Raw genomic sequence first — 13198 nt, 5'->3', positions numbered from 1 at the left:
GCTTGGAATTCCTGCACCCTATTGTACATGCTAAAACTCAGAACTGAATGCATTTTCGTGGATTATATTTTAGCTTTGATGCAAATTCATTATGCTCTCTTCATGAAGATGCAATAGACATTGTTACAGTGATTCAAGTAGAATAAAATTTTTACTATGTCAACAGAGGAATCTGGATTAAGTTGTAAATTCCAGGAAATAGGTCAAGTTGTTAATTTGATATTGAGCACAGCTGCCTTTCAGTTTGGTCTTGAGAACCCGCAATGGTTTACCTTTCATCCAACATTGTGTGTGGTAAAGGACCACTTGTATTTAAACAGATCTTCTGAGTCATTCTGATGCATGAGAGTTTGAGAACGCTTGCAGTAGACCTAACATAGATGGGCCTCACCCCAGAGTTTCTAAGTCAGTAGGCTTGAGGTGGGACCCCAGACTTTGCATTTCTAACAAGTTCTGAAGTGGCGCACAAGATGCTGGCCCCAGGGCCCCAGATGAGGTACAAAGGGTCTAGCGCAATAAATTCTGAATGGAGCTCTGAGTACTTATCTTGCCTGTAATAGACTAGTTTTACTCTTTTGGGACATTTACCCTCCCAAGATTCCAGTTTCCTCAAGCAAAGGGACAGAGGAAGGACAGATGGCTTCTAAGGTCCAGCTAACTCTAGTTTTTGCATTTTTTTAAAAAAATCTCTCTCTTTCTCTCTCTCTGTAAAGACACTATGATTTACTTTCTATTTCATTTAATAGGAGAGAACATCACATTCATGCATTTATCAGTGATGTTAAGACAATTACATAAAGATTGTTGCTTTTAGTATATGCTAGTAAAAATTTCATACAAAAAATATACAGCAGATTTGTTAGAAGCAAAACCAAAACCAAAAAAACCCCAATAACAACTAGGGAATTAAAGTTCCAACAGAATAGAGAGTAGCCTGCATAATTCATGCCATTAATATTTATATGTTTAACCAGAGGGGCAAAAATATGCTTCTGTGTATATGTTGTTAGCAGCCAAATTAAAGGAAAACAGTCAAAATAAGATAAATGGCTTAAGAAATACATATAGTGCTGTTTTCAACTGAAGGCAAAGGAAAATACCTTAATTCAGGGAGCCTGGTTAAAACAGAGAGATTTTGGTAACAGAGAGTTTTTTTGGATAAACTGAAAATGATAGTTATGATTTGAATAGGGATGGTAGGAAAGACATCCTAAGCAGAGGGCCCACTGCGGGGACACATACAGACATGGGAAACCTAAGGCATATCTTGCTAACCACAAGAGACCCATTTTGTCTAGGGCGGTGATTTTGCTCCCCGGGAACTTTTGACAATGTCTAGAGTTATTTTTAGTTGTCAAAATTGGCGGGGGGTGGGGGAGAACAGTGCAACTGGCATCTTAGTAGGTGGAGGGCAGAAGTGCTGTTCAACATCCTACATGAACAAGAGAGACCCACAACAAAGATTTATCCAGTCTAATATGTCAATAGGGCCAACATTGAGAAGCCCTGGTCTAGGGCATAGCTTCTTTAAGACCTTAATGGGGAATAAGATTGGAAAGTAGCTTAAGGTTTTTAAATGATTTTATATGAAATGAAAGGCTGTGAGCGACCACTGAAGTTTTTGGAGTAAGAGAATGGGGTAGTTATAGTGACTTTTAGGAAGATGAAATGTCAAATACATAGGAAGATTAAGAGGTGAAGATAGGAGCTGGTTAAGAGCCAATGGGGATATTTTAATAATAGGTAATAAGTGCTTGAACTTGAGGATGGAAGAGAAGTGGTCAATTCCAGAGACATTGCAGAAGAAGAATGTATATGATTTGGCAACTGCTTAAATGTCAGGAGGGGAAAAGATGGTAGCAAGAATCAAGGATTGGACACAGTGTGGCTGAATTAGGAAACAAGAGTCATGAGGGAGGGCTGGTTGGACCGGCGGGGAATACCCACGGGGTCTAAAGTGCCAGCAAGACATTTATAGGTGGATATATCAAACAGGCTGCAAGAAGGCAGATAGAATCAGAGTAACACCTCTGTCTACATTCCTAAACTCTTCCAGTTGAGTTGAATCAAGTTATCACCCTCATTCACAACAATGAAATATTTTTACTCTTAGGTGTCAGGGGGCACAGGCTGGCTTGGCTTTTCAGCAATTCCACTAGAGAGGACAGTTCATCTAGTCTCATCCTAGCAGTGTATGACTGGAGTTCACTAAACACTTAACAATAGTCCAGGGAAGTAATGGCTTCTGTTTACTAGAAATTGTGCCTGCTTCTGTGTACCATCTTCCATGATTTTAGGGTTGTAAATTTGCAAGTCACATTTGTTTTCTGGGCATGAGTTCACATTTATGTAAATCATCTTCACATGCTGCTGCAAATCCACTCACGTCGACTGTTCAGCACATCCCAACATGTACATTTCCATGAATTACATTCTTTGTTCTAATCCTGCATTGACTCATTCCCATGTACTTGCCATCATTCCTGCTGCAACTTGACTCACGGTGCTTTGTTAGCCTTGTTATGTATGTCTTACTTTGCAGTGGGCAAAGATGCTATCCCTCCTCCTCTTACGGCATGAGTGGAAGTAGTGGAGGCCAGGAATTAATCACTGCCCACAGCTGATGTACACAGCAGCCAGAAACAGGCATTTTGATGTATTCATTAGATGGAAGCATGGCCAGTTTAATTCGTTCTGACTTATGCAAGGCACATTTGCTTTCACTTCGGGATTTCCTCATGCTCCCAGTTCCATTAAATCATGAGATGCTAGAATCTATATGTTCTATGTCTCCCAACCATATTTTTACCATGCAATTTGAGTTCACGATTCAAAGAGTAGACATGATACAAGGCAGCTAACTGTAGTCAGTTACACCATTTCTTTCTCTCTGTCCTATGAGCTTTCTATTAACTGGTGGTGTTAGTGTGCTGTCCACTAGGTGCAGGAGTACATGTATTTCATGAATTTTATTGACTGGGCGGGATTCAGTACATAAGCTCCTTGAGCTACTCCATGTCCAATAGTCAAACTCACCAAGAAGAGAAACATAAACTAGGGTGATATACCTTGAACCCTGCTGAAAGACTATCTTCCTACTACTAGGAAGGGGCAAAGAGAAGGTACTGTCTTCCAGTCTACCACCTTCCACATGCCACCAAAGAAACAATTGCTAGGCAGACAAATTGGTCAGTTCCTTCTTGCCACTTCTACATTTTTCTGTACAAACTATAATATCTACATTCCCAAAGATCTATAATAGTTTTGGCAAATGCTTTCAAAGCTGAAGGTACCATAGCAGGTGACTTAAAAGAAAGAGAAAAAAAGAAAAGCTTAACTAACTTCACAATTCTATACAATGAGTCCTGCTTCTCTGGCTATTTTAATTTGAAGTTTGTTTGAAAATCCTGAGTTTAAAGAAGATAAAGAACCATAGAGAATAAAGAGTGGGATGATTTAAAAAAAAAAAAGCCTTAGGAAATATGAATTCTTGAAAAGCTATGGAATGGATTGAGATTTCTTGTTTAGAGGATTTAGATGGATAAAATCATGTTTTATTTAATCATCTGAACTTCCAGGCAGGCAAACTGCTCCCCTGGGGCTCTGGAAGGGACTTCCAGAACAGTATTTGTGACAGATGAGTTCCTTAGGGGCCTGGGAAGGAGAAAATACCTTTAGAAATTCTTCTTTATTCCACATAAGACTGACTCAGTCACAATCTTTCTTCCTTCTTGGTTTACCAATCTGGAACAGTTTTTTGGAAATACCATCTTCAGACTGTAAACTTCAGCAACAATGACATAATTTTACTGAGATGAAATGGAAAGTATGGCACTAATAATATCTCAGATTCATAGCAAGTGTTTCCCATTCCGGGATTCCTGTCAAAAACGATCACTGGGATCGAGTTGAGTGCTAATGCCCATCACTATCTAAAAACCATTTTAGTCTGACTGCTGCTGGGGAGTACCACCTGGGTTGTCTAACTTTTAGCTCTTTATGCACCTGCACACAGACACACAGCTGCGTTATTTTCCATTGTACCTTAAACAGTTCCCTCTGTCACATTCTTCCCTATGACAACCTTGGATGAAAGAGTTCCACTTGTGGAGTCACATATTCTTTCACCCGCCAATGGAGCCAGGATTTATTAATTCTATAGATTTGGAAACCCTTAGTTTTACGTCATTTAGGGTTTCATGATTAGTAAACAATCTACCCTAAGAACTTTAAAGCAGTTCCTAAACTACCTATACTAATCCAGAAACTATAGGGAGGAAAAAAAAAAAAAAAGTCCTTTGGGTCATTAGCCCATGCCTTACATGCAATATCTGTGCCTCTGCTAATTACACCAAATGAATCTAAACTATCTGCTGTGTCGCCATTCACGATGTCTCAGGGTAAAGATATGGGTTTGCTAACTAGCCTCTGTCTCCTCTAGTCACCAGACAATGATTTAGTGTAAGTAACCGAAGACAAATATTTTTAGTGGCAAGGAATATTAGTCCTCAAGGCCACCAACCCGCTATTTGGCAACCTTGTTGTTAACTTTAGGTCTTCCTCTTAAAGAATTACAGGAAAGCTTAAATTGTTCTGGATAATTCTGGACAACCTTTGAAACTTGTGAAAACTTTTATAAAAGCACCGCTTTTGAAAGGGGTCGCCATGATCCTGGAAAAGTGTGGTCAGTAATAGGTTTCTGAATTTTGGGAAGTTCTGACTATTTTCTTTTTGTCAAGTACTAAAATCCCTGAGAAGTGAATCATTTTAGCTTTTTTATAAAAACGACTTCACAAATGGTAAATGAATGATGGTGCGGGAATAAAGACAAAGCTGTGCTCTGGAAATTGCGATTTGAAGTTACCTATGTGCTGCGTCAAGCTATCATAGCTGCTAGTATTTAGGTGATTTTGAAGTTTGAAAGATCATGAAAAAAGAATCAGACATTATTGCTTTTATGGACTTAAAAAAATGGCTTCATCTTTATTTCTCAGACTGTTTCCACAAAAATAATGCCATGCACAATGCCAAAAATGTTAGGTTACTGCTCAGGTAGTTACAGATTTAAACAAAGTAAAACAAAACAAAACAAAAAAAAACAAAATATTTTCACTGAGTTGGTTTGTAATTGGCATGAGATCTGTCTTTGCCTGTGTCGTTTTTCACCAAATAACTTTTTAGAATATAATACCGACAACAATAATAAAGGTGACTTTGCTACACACTATTAGAAGCATTTGACACACAGTATGATCTCATTGAATCCGGGACAGCTAGGTATTATGACTATCATTTTTGCATAATCGAAGAGATTTTGAGAAACTTGCTCACAAATAAATTGTTCTAGGGTGAGTCAAGATTTGAACCCGGGTCTCTTTGAGTCCGATCGATTCTAATTGCTATGTTACTCTGTACAGAACTGCTATTGATCCACATTTATTCTTTCTCAATGTGCTGTGAAACACTGATCTTCCTGTTTCATTTTGTCAGCAAAGTGCAGGCTTCCGTGAGAAAAAACTCTCTATTACCCAACTCCTGTGTTAACTCTTCCCACCCATGCATTTTTTCTGGCCCCCACATTCCCTGGTGGCACCTTATGAGTTATACAATCGCCATTCATGTGTTTAAATTAAAAAAAAAAAAAAAAAAAAAAAAGCACAGTGAGTATAGGGAAACCTGTCAGAAGTCAATTTTAAAAGTCCCTAGGGATGAATAAACGGCACACTATCCGGAGACACATGCAAAAGAAACTCTCGAACACTGGCTAAGTGGAGGTCAAAGAGAACTGCCATGTGAGGCAGTTCTAGTAGTATATCTGTTCATATGAAGTTAATGCTTACACAGTTAAAAATAATTGCCATATTGATCACCGGAATGGATCACAGTATCTAGGAAATGTGCAATTTGTTCTTTTGTCTACAGTTTTAATTTTAGTTCAAATGACTTTCTGAATCTATTCTTTAATCTAGACCTATTGCATCTGTGGTAGAAAATATAGGAACCCAATCCTCAACATCCTTTGCTTGAGACTCATGATTCTCATTGCGGTATACAGTTTGGCATAGTGTCATTAATGAATTGACATTGAAGCCATCACGTTTATTTTGCTGCTGCAGCAGTCTGAGCCCCGGTTACCCTGGGTGACTTTAAACTGCAGAAACTAATCCCATACCCATTTAATCTGCCTAACTCAGAACTTCTAAAAGAGATGACCCAGGAAAAAGCACTTTCACTTGGCAGTCCTCCACCAAAGACACCCCGCTCCAAACAACAGAATTAACAAGAAAAAGAACAGAAAAGAAATATCTTGCTCAAGGGAATGAGGAATTCACCACTGCTGCGACATTAATGGTGATGGCTATTTGTGAAGCCTACTGAACCCTGGATGGCTCTGAAGAAGACCCCTAGGAGAAACTGTATCTTTAGCTTTTGAGCAATGCAGCTAATTTTTCACCCAAAGGTGACAAAATCAAAGGTTTGACCCATGACCATTGACTTGGAAAACCAAAATGCAGGAGTCTCTGTTTCAGCTACAGAGCATCCGGAAGACAGAGGGGAGAGCTGAACAGATGAATGGACAACAAGTAGTAGGTACCCGTCTTTCCTTGTTTCCATGTTTACGCTCTTGCCACATAGAGCTGCAGCCTTTGTTCCTTTTTTGGTTTTCTACCAAACATGTAGAGCCCATGGGATACTCTGGGTAGATTTACATCTGGGCCCGAATAGAACATTGTGTTCTATCTTTAACTCACAGGACATCACAGCAGGAGTCTGGGTCTCCTGAGAAGTCCTGGAATAATCTACAGATAGAATTTCTCTTTCACACCTCTTAGAGCAGTCATTAAAAATAACCGAAGCAAAGTTAATATCAACGAGGGGACTATCTTTGGATTCCATGAGGATGAGATAGAAGAATATGTATTTACATTTTAATGGGTGTCAAGATAAATATTTGTATTGCCATCAAGGTTAGAAACACTTTAAATTTTCAACTCCAGGAGCACCTGGGTGGCTCAGTTGGTTAAGCAACCGACTTGATCTCGGCTCAGGTCCTGGTTTCAGGGTCATGGGATCAAGCCCCGAGTCAGGCTCCGGGCTCAGCAGGGAGTCTGCTTGGAGATTCTCTCCTTCTGTCCCTCACCCCAATCTCTCTCTCTCAAATAAATAAATTAATTAAAAAATATTAAACTTAAGCATTCTAAAAGTGATTTATGTCTTATTATTACTTTTTAGATTTTCTTAAAGTTTTTGGCTCAGTTTTGACATGTATCAAAATGGTGACAATAGTAGCTACCATGTAGGACTCGTTTGAGGAAATCTAAGGAAAAAAAATTCTACAAAACAGTCAGCGTGGTGCCTAGCACATTGTACAGGTCTAGTGTCCCTCGTTTTAGACAGGACCCTAATTTCATCGTATTTTCTATGCCCCTTTCCAAGAGCATTTTGGAACCATTTTTTACATCTCATTAAAATACTTAAAAGTTATTAAGTAGAGAAAGTAAAATCTAACATTTCTGAAATGCTTGAAATAATCATAAATCTAAAATAGTACCTGAAGAGGAAGGGTTACCTGTCAGATTGAAGGTATAGCACGTGTGTTCTTTACAGTTTGAACAAAATCCAGTTGATTTTTTTTCTCTTACTTTCTGTACTTCCGCTTGTCAATGTCAGAGATTCAAAGACTGTGGATCAGCTTCAGGCACTGGTTAAGGCAAACATTCTTAGTTGGAAAAGTTTGAAAGTGATTTCTTGCCAAGCCCAACCCTGATGGCGGGAAAAACTCCCTGCAAAGAGCCCTGGGCGTAGACACAGTGCTATCACCATCGAAACTGGGGTGAGGTGACCTGGACCTCAAAAGGGAAGAATCTGAGACTTACCTCTCAGCCTCTGTTTATAGACTAGTTTTCACCTAGGGCAGCATCACTCTCCCGTGTTTGGGAATATATATGGGTGTTTTTGTTTTTCACAATAACTGGAACATATTTTTAATATTTAATACTGAGGAGCCAGGGATGTTACACTCCTGCAATGTGTTGCAGAACCTGCAAATGAAAAAAAAAATCCCATCCAATTTGCATTTTCATGCATTTAAAGATATTACTATATATACATATGCTTATACACATATGTCTATATAACAAATATAAATATTATATATATATATATACATGCAGAACAAAACCAATATCCATCTCAAGATGCTAATGTAAATAAATGCATAGAATGGCTGATGCACTTCCTGACAGCTGAGTGGTTTAGGGATTAATCTTGTCTACCTCACCATTTAGATCCTCAAATGTTGCAAAAAGGTTAGAAATAGAATTGCATGTCCCCACCACACCCAACTTCTGTTCAATATTTAGAATGGCAACAAGAATCATAACTTACTGTTTTGTTTTGCTTTTTTCCTAACCTCAAGGTTTAAAGATGATCCCTCAAGGAAGCCATTGTGAGAAGGCTACTTTGGGTAGGTAGTAAATCTGTGTATGAGCCTACATGCAATGCATCTTCTTTAGGAAGGGATGCTTTTTAAAGAAAGATTTTTGTAGGTGGTTCTTTTTTGTTCTGACATTGCATTTATATTGGGTTCCACCTCCACATTCTTTCATTTAGTTGCATTTTCAGAAAGCCAACTCATAAAAAGATATGTATTTTTTTCTTTGTCCTATACTGGGGTGGAACCTCTTCTTATTTATATACACTGTCATAAACAGATGCTATAGAAACACAAACTCTTATTTTTGGTGGCAACTTGTCTTTCCAACTCCATGCAGACCTGGAGGAAATTATATCCTGAGAAAATGAAAGATTGCAACACGTTGGTGAGAAGAGGATATTATTTAAGAGCTATATTGCTCAGGTGAAGTACTTTTGAGCCTTTCTTTAATGTCCTTCCTGGGTCCCTGGCCAAGGAGATTTGGGTTATCATGAATGTCAGTGCCTAATTCTTCCCAGCCAAAATTGCAACATCAAAGGAAAAAAAAAGAGTGCAGTTTTTTGAGGAATATTTTACTGGGACTGTAAGTTATAAATTGGGAGGGAGGAAGAAAAATCTGGACATGGACCAAATTCTTGCTTATTGTCAGAGTAACTATTATAGCAATTGAGTAGCTTGTGTGTTATTCTATGTGTGTGGATCCAGCAGTCAAAACAAATGTCCTTAGATCATAGGTACTTTAGCTAACATGCATCTTCGCATTATGAGTTTGTGAAAGATGAAAATAAAATAGCTTGTGTGCATTTCCAGCAGTATCTATATTATTAGGTGCTTTATTTCTCCCAGGAGGAAATTTCTCTAAATTGAATATAAATGTATCTCCACCAAAGTCAAATTTTCCTTCACAGATGGAAAGATACATCATAGTATTTTAACTTTTTTTTTAAGAGCAGTTTTAAGTTCACAGCAAAATTGAGAGGTAGGTACAAACATTTCTCATACATGCCCCACCCTCACACATGGACATTATAACACCCCACCACCACCAGAGTGGTACATTTGTTAGAATTGATGGAGCTGCTACATTATAATCTCTCAAAATTCATTGTTTATATTAGGGTCACTCTGGGTATTATATATTCTGTGGGTGTCATAGTATTTTTTTTTAAAGATTTTATTTATTTATTTATTTATTTATTTATTTATTTATTTGACAGAGAGAGAGCTAGAGAGCACAGTCAGGGGGAACAGCAGAGGGAGAGGGAGAAGCAGGCTCCCAACTGACCAAGGATCCCTATGTGAGGCTCCATCCCAGGACCCTGGAATCATGACCTGAGCCGAAGGCAGATGCTTAACCAAGTGAGCCAACTGTGAGGCACCCCTCACAGCATTTTAATACTTGTATTCTAAGGCAGATATTGAGTTCATGGATCACATCAAGTCAAAACTCTCTCAAATACCCACCTAGTTCCCTGGAAGAAGTCGTGTAAGTAACCAAAAGTTTTATTCTATTTGTGAGAGTCTTTGTATTTTACTGTGCTTTCAGATTCCATTACACTTCCTGGTTTCATGTCATACTGGAAGTGTCAAAATGTAGCAAGAAAGAACAGCTCTAGCCTTACTGGAAACAAGAAGTACTTAAAGGTTCATGAAAATATATGTCTTATTGTGAAATTTCTAATCCTGTTGCACAAATTTAACAGTTTCCACCCCAAACTTCCCCCTGTTGTCTCATGTGCTCTACTATGGGGAAAACAAACCTATGCATGCTTTTTACTTAACTTAGTGAAGAGATGTTAAGAGGGAACGGGTATTAGAAGAACCTTGGAATATCCCCCCAAAGGGTAACTGAGAACGTCTGTGTCCTACCACACCCTCCTCTGTCCTACTCACACCTCTCAGCACATGGCTAGTGTCTGGGCACAACCATGTGGCTCACATGACCTATTTCTGAGATGTTCAATAAAAGACAATATCTATTTACATGAACACATATATATTAGAGTATCAACTCTTTCCCTCAGGCCATGCATATTATTTATCTGATAACCTAAAGAAGTAATCAGGATCATCGCAGTATCTAATTTGGTAGCAAACAGACCCTCCTTGAACTCTGAGCATAGATATCTATTTACTGAAAAAAAAAAAAATTAACTTGTTAACATCCTATGTTACCTGTGCAGGAGAGAACATAAAAGAAAAAGAAAGTGCCATTTTCTAGGAGTCAAGCATTGTCAGCTAAAAACAGAATCCAGTTGACCCTTGACCCTTGAGCCACACAGGTTCAAACTGTGTGGGTCCACTTATACGTGGATTTTTTTCGATAAATACAGAATACTGTAAAAATATTTTCTCTTTGTTAAGATTTTCTTAAAAACATTTTCTTTTCTCTAGCTTACTTTATTGTAAGTACACAGTGCATAACACATATAACATACATATGTGTTAAGCAACTACGTTATTGGTAAGGCTTTAAGTCAATAGTGGGCTATTAGTAATTAAGTTTTGGGCAGTCAAAAGTTAATGTATGAATTTTTGAGTGTATTGGGGGGGATTGGCACCCTTAGCCCTGTTTTTCAGGGGTCAACTGTAATCACTTTTTCCCTTTGTGCTCAACCCAACCCATATGCAGATCCTGTGAATTAAAATGACTAGCATATCAATTATCTTAATTTGCTGCTTTTCTCTTGTCTTCCTTAAGTGGCTCTCCTATTCAGGCCCATTATGCTTGCCTTCTAATTTCTGTAGCTTTTGAGGCAGGGGCATGATTTGATTTTTTTTTTTTTTTCTGTATCTTTTGGAAATCTCAAACTCTAATGCCTAAGATCCTGGAAAGGTTTTGTCTTTCAATAGTTGGTAGAAAAAGACATTAGCTGCATCTACACTTTTACAAATGGTTTGACTGAATTAGATTTTTGTAATAAATCACATACAATTTAAAAAAACCTGTATGTCTAAGTAGATAGGATCATAAATGTGGGATTTTTCGCTTTGGGAAAAGGGGTTGGGTAGATACACTGTTATGAGCTAACACCCCATCATTCAAGTCACTGTTCTTCCTTTGAGAGCATCAGTATCTCCAGTTGATCTGGTCCTCATGGACTCTCTTACCATTCAAAAACATAGGGACTGTCTTCCAAGAAGAGTAATAGGGCAGAGCTACAATGCAGATACCTATTCTAGCCATCTTGCTTTTCCTCTTACAAAACAACTATATTTAGGGAAGGATTTCACCAATCTTCAACCCTAAGTCTGGTGGATAACCACAATTCAAATGTCCTCACAATTCTTCACGTAAGCAGAAAAAAAACCACGGATCTGAGTTATGCTATAATTAAAATAACAAACACAGTATATCTCTGTGTGTACATGTATGTGTGTGTATGTGTGTATGAAATTCTTCCAAAATTGTACCTAATATTTATGGTGCTCATTCTGGATGGGGAGCTTATGAAAAAAATTTATGCTCACCACGAAAATTGTGTGTATTTGCCAGATTTGATAATGATGAACAAGTTAACATTATCAGAACAAAACAAAGACAGAGGGTGTAAGCGGTGACATGCAATTAACATTTACTCTCTCTGTCTGCAGCCCTTCATTTCATAATCAAAACACCGAATTATTTCTCAGAGCTGTGGACTGTTATTCAACCATCAGAAGCACAGAGTAATATGTGATGTGTAACAAGAGGAAGACAAAACACAGTGTAAGAGGAGGAAGTTATAAACGTGGGACACATTTTGAAGAGTTGCAGCCATTGAGCAAAATGTGTTTTTGTTTGGTGGAAAAGGAGTTAATCTACAGTCCGTTTTTAGAAAAGTGCCACCTGAAAGTATGAATATTACCTTAAAGACAGATTGCTGTTTTGATAGAAAATCTGACTAAAAGGTGGAGGATTGAGGCGGTTTGTGGAAATGAATTTAGCCAGCCTCTGTCAATGCTAATTATATACCTGTGATTTCATTCTCCAAGATAGTATTCATTTGTTTTACTTTTCATCTTTAATGTTTGTTCTTCTGCAATCTTTGAATTCTTTTTCTTTTTTAAGATTTTATTTATTTATTCATGAGAGACCCAAAGAGAGAGACAGAGACATAGGCAGAGGGAGAGGCAGGTTTCCCTGCGGGGAGCCCGATGTAGGACTCAATCCTGGGACTCCGGGATCACGCCTTGAGCCAAAGGCAGACGCTCAACCACTGAGGCACCCGGGCATCCCTTTCTGAATTCTTTTTCAGAACAAGATTTCTTAGACTTTCCAAAGCCTGATATTGACAAGATCGGTCATTAGCATCTGTAAAGGATTTGGATGACCATCATGCTAGTGTTCGAGAAAGGGGCCTTTAGTTATATGTTATCTCTACTTTTATTTGTGCAATTCTATATTTCAAGACTTTATTCATCCCATTGGAAAGGACAGGTTGTTTATTCCTTTCTCTTGCAAAGCAAAGAATCTCTATGAGGTGGAAAATCACCCTGATTTTGAGGGGCACATAATTACACACTTAGTGGAAAGAATCTCTTTACTGTCAACCTGAGTGCAAAGCGATCGCAGATCGCAGCGTGGATGGCTGCCTCTTCCTGAAGACCTGTGTGACAAACTCATCAGGTGGAGGCTGTGATCTCTAGTGACTACACCGGGTGAGGGTCTGAATTTTGATGACCTCACAGCAGATGAGCCTGTCTTTCTGCCCTGAGGAAGGTGGCTACTCTTGACTCTAGACACAGGATTCTAGCCCCCAGCTTTGGTATGGAAAATAC

At 38.4% G+C, this 13198-nt stretch overlaps 1 long non-coding RNA gene across 2 annotated transcripts; it reads left to right on the top strand.

Moving 5' to 3' along the window:
* The first annotated feature begins 6111 nt into the window (after positions 1 to 6111).
* Positions 6112 to 12411, top strand: LOC118355633 (uncharacterized). 2 transcript variants are annotated; one of them, XR_004818448.2, is made up of 5 exons: positions 6112 to 6591; positions 8420 to 8467; positions 8775 to 8860; positions 9655 to 9923; positions 12032 to 12411. It is a non-coding gene; the product is annotated as an uncharacterized LOC118355633 (long non-coding RNA). The 2 variants fall into 2 exon arrangements; XR_007412836.1 differs by lacking the exon at positions 8775 to 8860.
* The last annotated feature ends 787 nt before the right edge of the window (positions 12412 to 13198 follow it).

This window comes from Canis lupus, chromosome 9, assembly GCF_003254725.2.
Source record: "Canis lupus dingo isolate Sandy chromosome 9, ASM325472v2, whole genome shotgun sequence".
NCBI lineage: Eukaryota > Metazoa > Chordata > Mammalia > Carnivora > Canidae > Canis > Canis lupus.
Note: the sequence above shows the minus strand (reverse complement) of the source record. Positions and strands in the feature narration are given on the sequence as shown.